We start from the raw sequence: 10,266 nt of genomic DNA on the forward strand, positions 1-10,266 counted from the left end.
CCACAGGAGGAACAAACGGACGACATTTTTACTTCGTTTGTGTTTCAGTCGACCTGCAGTCCATCTGAGGGTGAAGAAACCAAACACGCCTAAAAACAGACGATTAACGCATTAATTTAAAATAAAACTTTGTCCCCAAATAATGAAACAGACGATTGAAATCTCTAAGGGTCTCAAAATTATGATTCCTATTTAATAAAAAACTGAGATGAAGCAAAATAAAGAGACAAAATTAACAAAGACAGACACAAAGACGCAACAACAAGAACATAAAGAGACACAAAGAGACACAAAGAGACACAAAATGACGTCAGAAAGAGAAAAAACGACAGAAAGAGACGGAAAATATACAAAAACACAAACAGACAAAACAAATGGATGAAAAAATGAAGAAAATCAGACAAAAAGTGACTCAAAAGAAGAACAAGATGCAAAAACATGCAGTACTAATGTAGTACTAATGTAGTACTAATGTAGTATGAATGCAGTACTAATGTAGTACTAATGTTGTACTAATGTAGTACTAATGTAGTACTAATGTAGTATGAATGTAGTACTAATGTAGTATGAATGTAGTACTAATGTAGTACTAATGTAGTACTAATGTAGTATGAATGTAGTACTAATGTAGTACTAATGTAGTACTAATGTAGTACTAATGTAGTACTAATGTAGTACTAATGCAGTACTAATGTAGTATGAATGTAGTACTAATGTAGTACTAATGTAGTATGAATGTAGTACTAATGTAGTACTAATGTAGTACGAATGCAGTACTACTGTAGTACTAATGTAGTACGAATGCAGTACTACTGTAGTACTAATGTAGTACGAATGCAGTACTACTGTAGTACTAATGTAGTACAAATGCAGTACTAATGTAGTACGAATGTAGTACTAATGTAGTACTAATGAAGTACTAATGTAGTACGAATGCAGTACTAATGAAGTACTAATGTAGTACTAATGTAGTACAAATGCAGTACTAATGTAGTACGAATGTAGTACTAATGTAGTACTAATGTAGTATGAATGTAGTACTAATGTAGTACTAATGTAGTACGAATGCAGTACTACTGTAGTACTAATGTAGTACGAATGCAGTACTAATGAAGTACTAATGTAGTACTAATGTAGTACAAATGCAGTACTAATGTAGTACGAATGTAGTACTAATGTAGTACTAATGAAGTACTAATGTAGTACGAATGCAGTACTAATGAAGTACTAATGTAGTACTAATGTAGTACAAATGCAGTACTAATGTAGTACGAATGTAGTACTAATGCAGTACTAATGTAGTATGAATGTAGTACTAATGTAGTACTAATGTAGTATGAATGTAGTACTAATGTAGTACTAATGTAGTACGAATGCAGTACTACTGTAGTACTAATGTAGTACTAATGTAGTACTAATGCAGTACTAATGTAGTATGAATGCAGTACTAATGTAGTACTAATGTAGTACTAATGCAGTACTAATGTAGTACTAATGTAGTACGAATGTAGTATGAATGTAGTACTAATGTAGTACGAATGCAGTACTAATGTAGTACTAATGTAGTACTAATGCAGTACTAATGTAGTATGAATGTAGTACTAATGTAGTATGAATGCAGTACTAATGTAGTACGAATGTAGTACTAATGTAGTACTAATGGAGTACTAATGTAGTATGAATGTAGTACTAATGTAGTACTAATGTAGTACGAATGCAGTACTAATGTAGTACTAATGTAGTACTAATGTAGTATGAATGTAGTACTAATGTAGTACTAATGTAGTACGAATGCAGTACTAATGTAGTACTAATGTAGTACTAATGTAGTATGAATGTAGTACTAATGTAGTATGAATGCAGTACTAATGTAGTACGAATGTAGTACTAATGTAGTACTAATGCAGTACTAATGTAGTATGAATGTAGTACTAATGTAGTACTAATGTAGTACGAATGCAGTACTAATGTAGTACTAATGTAGTACTAATGTAGTATGAATGTAGTACTAATGTAGTACTAATGTAGTATGAATGCAGTACTAATGTAGTACTAATGTAGTACTAATGTAGTATGAATGTAGTACTAATGTAGTACTAATGTAGTACGAATGCAGTACTAATGTAGTACTAATGTAGTACAAATGCAGTACTAATGTAGTACGAATGTAGTACTAATGTAGTACTAATGGAGTACTAATATAGTATGAATGTAGTACTAATGTAGTACTAATGTAGTACTAATGCAGTACTAATGTAGTACTAATGCAGTACTAATGTAGTATGAATGCAGTACTAATGCAGTACTAATGTAGTATGAATGTAGTACTAATGTAGTACTAATGTAGTATGAATGTAGTACTAATGTAGTACTAATGTAGTACGAATGCAGTACTAATGTAGTACTAATGCAGTACTAATGTAGTATGAATGCAGTACTAATGTAGTACTAATGTAGTATGAATGTAGTACTAATGTAGTACGAATGCAGTACTAATGTAGTACTAATGTATTACGAATGCAGTACTAATGCAGTACTAATGTAGTACTAATGTAGTACTAATGTAGTATGAATGCAGTACTAATGTAGTACTAATGTAGTATGAATGCAGTACTAATGTAGTACTAACACAACATTAATCTAGTACTAAGCCTTAATGTGGCAACGTGCTGGTTCAGTAGAGTCCTGTGGGGCCGGTCTATGTGCTGGTTCAGTAGAGTCCTGCGGGGCCGGTCTATGTGCTGGTTCAGTGGAGTCCTGCGGGGCCGGTCTATGTGCTGGTTCAGGAGGTGTTTAGTGGACGCAGTCCTGCCAAGTATGATGTTAATGTTGAGTCAGGAAGCAGCTTTACAGCCTCCAGCTGTGAAAACAGCGTTAAGAGGCTTCAGGTCTCTGCTCTAACTTCACTTATTGGAGGGAAAAGAACTTAATGGACTCAGTTCCTCAGTGTTCCACCCTGATGTTCCATGTTGGATCAGACGCTCAGCTTTGACCTCTGACAGAAAAAACAACAACAGAGAAACACAAAACAACCAAAACAAGACTCAAAGTCACACAAAACAATAAAAATGAGACCAAAAAATGCACAAAACAACAAAGCGTACAACTTGATGACAGACCAACCCAGATGACAACCAAAACAAGACGGACACCAGACAATAAAAACAAGACACAAAACAACAAAATGAGACAAAACAACAAAAAGCAACGCCAAATGATGATAATAACGTAATATTTTGTGCCCTCCATCCACCCTGACCTCCTCCCTGCTCTGAGCTTCTGTCTGAACCTAAACTGGGACACGCTTCATGTTTCAAGTTGTGTTTCAGACGTTAAACTTTTCTTCAGAAGCTCCTCGGCGTGGCGTAACAATCACGAAACGCTCCGACGATGAGATCAGCTCTGCACCAGTGACAGGTCGGAGGAACTTCAAACGGCTTGTTTCTGTTAAATGTGTTTATTCGGAGTGTTTATCGCTCTCATTACGAGCCTCCTGCACAAAACACCACATCACATTTACAAAAAAAACCTACGTTCTGCTAAATTATGCAGAGATTTTGCTAGAGGCCTTTTTTTTCCGGAGTTTGTTGGAGTTCGTGATGCAAGACTTTCAGCTGCTTACAGCGCTGAGGTCATTCACTAAAAACTTCGCAGCGAGGAGCGTTTGATTTCGGGCGACCCGGGGTTAAGGAGGACGGCCTGCCTTTTGTTTCCCAGCAGCTCCGTCTGTCATCTATAATTCATGGCCTTTAATGGGCGCCTGATATTTGGGGGAAACGCCATTTGAGAAAAATCAATGGAACAAATAAGGCGGACGCTAACGCTAACGCCGCTCGGACCTGAAATCCTCTCTGACGGGGAGGAGGAAGGTGCCGGAAAAGCAGCCGCATAATCTGATCTGAGTCCAAATTTAAGGCTGATTAATAAATAAATAATGTGCCCCCAACAAAAAATGAATTATTCAGTCGCTCAGCCGTCAAAAAAATCCTAATAAATGTTGGCCCACATATTGAGATGCACATTTTGGGCAGCTAATGACCTGAATCTGAATGCCGGCCCGTCGACTCGCCTGAATCTTAAGCGGGTGTGTGTTTTAAATGTGTGTGAGCACTCAATCATCAGTGTGAATATTAAAGGGAAAAAAGCAGCCGTTGACCTCTTTTCTCTCATTTTACTGCTGAGTTCAGTCAGTTTCACTCGCAGTCAGAACATTTAGCGGTTTAACGTCTTCAGACCCGATCGATCGACGTGATCGGAAGATGTTTTATGGCACACACGAGAAACTTCAATGTCATCTCAGAAAAATGACAAAAACTACAAAAAATGACACAGAAGGACCACAGAAAGACAACAAAATGAGAGAAAAACACTAATACTGACAAAAACAACAAAAAAAGTTACAAAAAGACCACGACAAGACAACAAAAATGACAAAAACTACAAAAAAATGACACAAAAGGACCACAAAAAGACAACAAAATAAGAGAAAACCAGCAAAAAAACCAAAAAATGACAAAAAAACAAAAAGAAATTATACAAAAAGACCATGAGAAGACAACAAAAATGACAAAAAATAACAAAACAATAAAATTGCACAAAAACACCATAACAAGACAACAAACTGACAGGGAAAACAACAAAAAGTGACACAAAAGGACCACAAAAAGACAACAAAATGAGAGAAAACACTAATACTGACAAAAACAACAAAAAAGTTACAAAAAGACCACGACAAGACAACAAAAATGACAAAAACTACAAAAAAATGACACAAAAGGACCACAAAAAGACAACAAAATAAGAGAAAACCAGCAAAAAAAACAAAAAATGACAAAAAACAAAAAGAAATTATACAAAAAGACCATGAGAAGACAACAAAAATGACAAAAAATAACAAAACAATAAAATTGCACAAAAACACCATAACAAGACAACAAACTGACAGGGAAAACAACAAAAAGTGACACAAAAGGACCACAAAAAGACAACAAAATGAGAGAAAAACACTAATACTGACAAAAACAACAAAAAATGTTACAAAAAGACCACGACAAGACAACAAAAATGACAAAAACAATAAAATTGCACAAAAACACCATAACAAGATGACAAAATGACAGGGAAAAGTCAACAAAATGACAGGAAAAACAACAAAAAATGACCATAAATATACAAAAAACCGAGAGAAAAACAACAAAACAAAAAGTGACACAATAAGATCATGACATAAATATATAAATAAAATGACAAAAAAAACAGACAAAATGACACAATGTTATCTCTTGCTTCATTCACTGTGGTGGTTCTGTTCAGGAAAGACGCAAAACAACCACACAGAGACACAACATGGCCTTAAAAACACAACAAAATGACACAAAGCACCCCAAAAATCACACAAAAACACCACAAATAGCCCAAAAAGAGAAAGAAAACGGCAACAAAATGACAGAGAAAGGCAGAAGAAAATGGTCCAAAGCAATGAGGACTGAGGACTCTCTGGACCAGCAGCCTGGTTCTGAGGAGCCTGAAACTATCTGGATCTGGATCAGCCTCTGAGTGGTTCTGGATCTGATCAGAGTCTAAGTGGTTCTGGATCTGGGCCCGGACTCAGAACCATAAACACATTAAGCAGCACACCGGCTGCCTCTCAGCCAGTTCACGCTTCAGTTTGTATTGGAAGCTGCAGACGGACCCCCGACTCCCCCAGAACCTCCCCCACGTCCTCCCCCACGCCCCCCCCACCAGCTGACTCTGCATCGCTGAACGTCGGACAGAGCAGAGAATCACTGCAAAATGATCCTAAAATAAACCAGATGACACAAAAACACCACAAAATGACAGGAAGACAGAGAAAGATTAACAACTGACAATAAAATGACCAAAAGGCCAGAAAGTTACACAAAAATGTAAGAGAATGACATAAATAAAAACAAAAAGACGCTAAAATGACAGAAAAAATAAACACAAACTAAAGAAAATGACAGAAAAAAGTACGAAATGCTCACAAAAAACCCATAAAATTACCAAATGACTGCAATAATACACTAAAAAGTGACAAAATAATGCAAAAAAACATAAAATGACACAAAATAATACAAACTGACAAAAAATACAAGCAATAGACAGTGAGACATAAAACACACAAAGGAATGACAACAGAAAAAAATGCATAAAATCATGCACAATGAAACCAAATTTCACCAAAATGAGACAGAAAGTTACACAAAAACACCACAAAGTGGCCAAAAAAACCACCCAGAAATAACAGAGCATGACAAAATGACAACAAAAATATGAAATGACCATTAAATAACACAAAATGACCACAAAACAATGCAAAGGGACAATAAAATGACAGAAAAATGATCAGAAATGACACAAAATGACCACAAAACAATGCAAAGGGACAATAAATGATAGAAAAATGATCAGAAATGACACAAAATGACACAAAATGACCACAAAACAATGCAAAGGGACAATAAAATGACAGAAAAATTATCAGAAATAACACAAAATGACTGTCCTCAGTGTGCGTCTCGCTGCACTCGGCTGGCTTCATGTGAGGAACTTATCGACTGGTTGGAGTCTATCGGCTCGTTGCCATGCCGATCGCAGCACCGTCCTCTGATTGGACGTCTGTCAATAGAGGAATTACCAGGACAGAGACTGACAACGGATCAGAGTCTGAACCCGGAGAACCCCAACGGTCCCGAAGAAACTCTCAGATTGACAGCTGGGACCGAGGGAAGGAGCATCGACACAAAACATCAGAAGTTAAAGACACACAACGGCATAAAGAGACGTGAAAAGACAACACAAAGGAACAAAAAGGAGCAAAAAAACAGCGAGATAAAGTGATTTAATGACAACAAAAAGACAGAAAAGATCACAAGGAGGCACAAAAAACAACAGAATAGACATGAAATGACAGAAAAGACCACAAAGAGACACAATATGACCACAACAATGCACAAAAAAGGCAACAAAATGACATAAACGTACTTTAAAATGACAAAAAAAGACACTCTTCACTGTCAGGACTATGCTTTCACTGTGGTAGTTCTGTTCAAGAGAGACTCAAAATGACCATAAAAACACATAAAACGACATAAAAAGGCCACAAAATACAAAAAAGTGATACAAAATGACACAAGAGACGAAAGAGAGACTCAAAAGTGACAAAAAAGAACAAAAAGACAAAAAATGAGCACAAACGCACAAAAGTGTGGCAAAAAAGAGACCAAACATTAACAAAATGACACAAAACACCAGAAACTAACATTAAATGATGCAAAAAAACAACAAATGAAGAGACAAAAGTGCTTAGAAATAAATAGAAAGAGGCAACAAAATGATCACAAAAGACACAAAATGACACTTAAGCACCACAAATAGATATAAAGTTAAATAAAAACAACCTGGGAACAGCAGAAAGACGTAAAGAGAGACGTTAGTCTGCAGCAGAAGGTCCAAACAGCATCAAAGCTCAGCGGAGGATTCTAATGAAGTCACACAACGAGCCGAGCCTTTAATTCACCCTTTAATTCACATAACTGAGATGATTAGGGGCATAATTAATTAATAGGTGGAGGTAAATTAACGGAGCTCAAACACCCATTTAGATTAAACAGTTTTAAAAACATTTAGAAAATTATATTACATACAATTTAAAGTTCAAATACAGGAGTTTATAAAAAGATTAACAAGTGAATGAATGGATGGTTAAACATATTAAAGGTTCTGGAATTACATCAAAGTGGCATTAAAGAGGTTTTAACTGAACTGGTAAATTAGGGCAGTTTAAAGAGGTAGAAGTCCATATTTTTATGTTTAAAGGCATTTAAACTCTTTAAACTGGGCAGGAAGTAGATAATAAATGAGCACAAAGGTGTTATTTCTGCTTTCAAATGATTAATTAACCAAAAAACATTTTTGAATATAAAAAAGTTTTTCATATATCTATAAAAGTCACCTCGACTATTTTTGTTGGCACAACAAACGTAAATTCAATGTAAAATTACTTCTTGAACAGCAGATAAACAATCACAAAGACTTCAGAAGAAAAATTAGAGCTAATTAACCAGAGCTACAGGTCTAGAAGGAGTCATAGTTCCACTAATCAGGAGGTCTAGAAGGAGTCATAGTTCCACTAATCAGGAGGTCTAGAAGGAGTCATAGTTCCACTAATCAGGAGGTCTAGAAGGAGTCATAGTTCCACTAATCAGGAGGTCTAAAATGAGTCATAGCTCCACTAATCAGGAGGTCTAGAAGGAGTCATAGTTCAACTAATCAGGAGGTCTAAAAGGAGTCATAGTTCCACTAATCAGGAGGATAGAAGGAGTCATAGTTCCACTAATCAGGAGGTCTAAAAGGAGTCATAGTTCCACTAATCAGGAGGTCTAAAATGAGTCATAGCTCCACTAATCAGGAGGTCTAGAAGGAGTCATAGCTCCACTAATCAGGAGGTCTAGAAGGAGTCATAGTTCCACTAATCAGGAGGTCTAGAAGGAGTCATAGTTCCACTGATCAGGAGGTCTAAAAGGAGTCATAGTTCCACTAATCAGGAGGTCTAAAAGGAGTCATAGTTCCACTAATCAGGAGGTCTAAAAGGAGTCATAGTTCCACTAATCAGGAGGTCTAAAATGAGTCATAGCTCCACTAATCAGGAGGTCTAGAAGGAGTCATAGTTCCACTAATCAGGAGGTCTAGAAGGAGTCATAGTTCCACTGATCAGGAGGTCTAGAAGGAGTCATAGTATCAATTTGTGTCTTTTTGTCACATTTTTAGGGTCAGACCACCGCTTTGCCTCGGACCCTATTGAAACCCTCGGGTTTGTTCTTATTATTTCTTGTTTTGGTCTTTTGTTTTAGCGTTTTTTGGGGGGTTTTTTTGTATCACTGTGGGGTGTTTTGTATAATTCTGGTGCTTTGGTTTGATTTTGTTGTGTTTTTGTGGTCATTTCTGTGTCTTTGTTGTTTTCCATCTAATTGTAGTCGTTTTGCGTCTCTCCTCGGACCAAAACTACCACAGTGAAGTGTGTGATCATTCTGTTGTGATTTTAAAATATGTTTTGGCCTGAATTTTATTTTTACAGGAAATCTGAACCGCTGACATCAGAATGAGTAATCCACTGTTCCTCATAGAAGTAATCTGACTACTCTGATGGGATACTTTTTTAGATTTTGTGTGTGATGTTTGGTTTTCTCCTCGCTGTGACCCGGTTTCTTCAGAACACTTCCTTCCTCAGAACCGTCCGGAGGAATTTCTGCCAAATTTTTCCCAGAATTCTTTTCATGTGGTGAGCTTCCCGCCAGCTCGCCGTTTTTCCCACGACTCGCCTCCCCGCGTGGTTTCACTGGCAGCCAGGACGCCGAGGACGGAGAGTCTCTGCTGCAGGACGGAAAACACAAATCAGCGGCAAATCAGACGCACAACTGCTATAAATACACTAAAAAACATCACAAACATTAAACATACTGTTTTTTCTCACATTTTATGTCTCGTTTGTGTCAGCTTGTGTCTCTTTTTGTAATTTTGTGTCTTCTTTTTGTCATTTTGTGCCTCGTTCATGTTGAGTTGTGTCTCATTTTCCAAACTGTTTGTGTCTTGATTGTTTCATCTTGTGCCTCGCTTTTCTTATTTTGTGTTTAATTTTAGGGATTTTGTGTCTCGTTTTTGTCGTTTTAATGACATTTTCTGTCTATTTTATGTCTTTCTGTTTAGTTATTGTCACTTTCCATCTCAATTTTGTCATTTTCTAAACTGTTTGTGTTATTTTGTGTCTCGGTTTTCTTATTTTGTATTTGATTTTAGTCATTTTATGTCTTTGTTTTGTTGTTTTGTTTTTTCACTTTGCCATTTTTTGCCCTTATGGTTGTTTTGTGTCTTGTTTTGCCCTTTTGCATCTCATTGTTGTCATCTTTATGACTTCTTATGTCTGGTTTTGGCCATTTTGTGTCAGATTTTTGTTACTTTGTGTCTCGTTTTGTCATTTTATGTCTGATTTTTTTACTTTGCATCTCATTTTTGTTGTCTTTTTGATATTTTGTGCCTCTTTTTGTTATTTTGTATCTGTTTTTGTCATTTTATGTCTAACTTTTGTCATTTTGTACATCTTTTGCGTGACTTTGTGTCTGATTCTTGTCATTTCTGGTCTTTTCTGTTACATTTTGTGTCTGATTCTTGTCATTTCTCATCTTTTTTGTTACATTTTGTGTCTAATTATTGTCACTTTGTGTCTGATTCTTGTCATTTCTGCTCTTT

At 36.3% G+C, this 10,266-nt stretch overlaps 1 long non-coding RNA gene across 7 annotated transcripts in view; it reads left to right on the forward strand.

Moving 5' to 3' along the window:
- The window catches only part of LOC127535857 (uncharacterized), a 28,119-nt gene extending 19,360 nt beyond the window's left edge, over positions 1-8,759 (forward strand). For all 7 annotated transcript variants that reach the window (XR_007944733.1, XR_007944734.1, XR_007944739.1 and 4 more), the window contains 3 exons: positions 8,096-8,231; positions 8,469-8,536; positions 8,673-8,759. This is a non-coding gene — a long non-coding RNA (uncharacterized LOC127535857). The remainder of the gene's footprint in view (positions 1-8,095; positions 8,232-8,468; positions 8,537-8,672) is intronic.
- Positions 8,760-10,266: the final 1,507 nt, after the last annotated feature.

Source organism: Acanthochromis polyacanthus, chromosome 10 (assembly GCF_021347895.1).
Source record: "Acanthochromis polyacanthus isolate Apoly-LR-REF ecotype Palm Island chromosome 10, KAUST_Apoly_ChrSc, whole genome shotgun sequence".
Lineage (NCBI taxonomy): Eukaryota > Metazoa > Chordata > Actinopteri > Pomacentridae > Acanthochromis > Acanthochromis polyacanthus.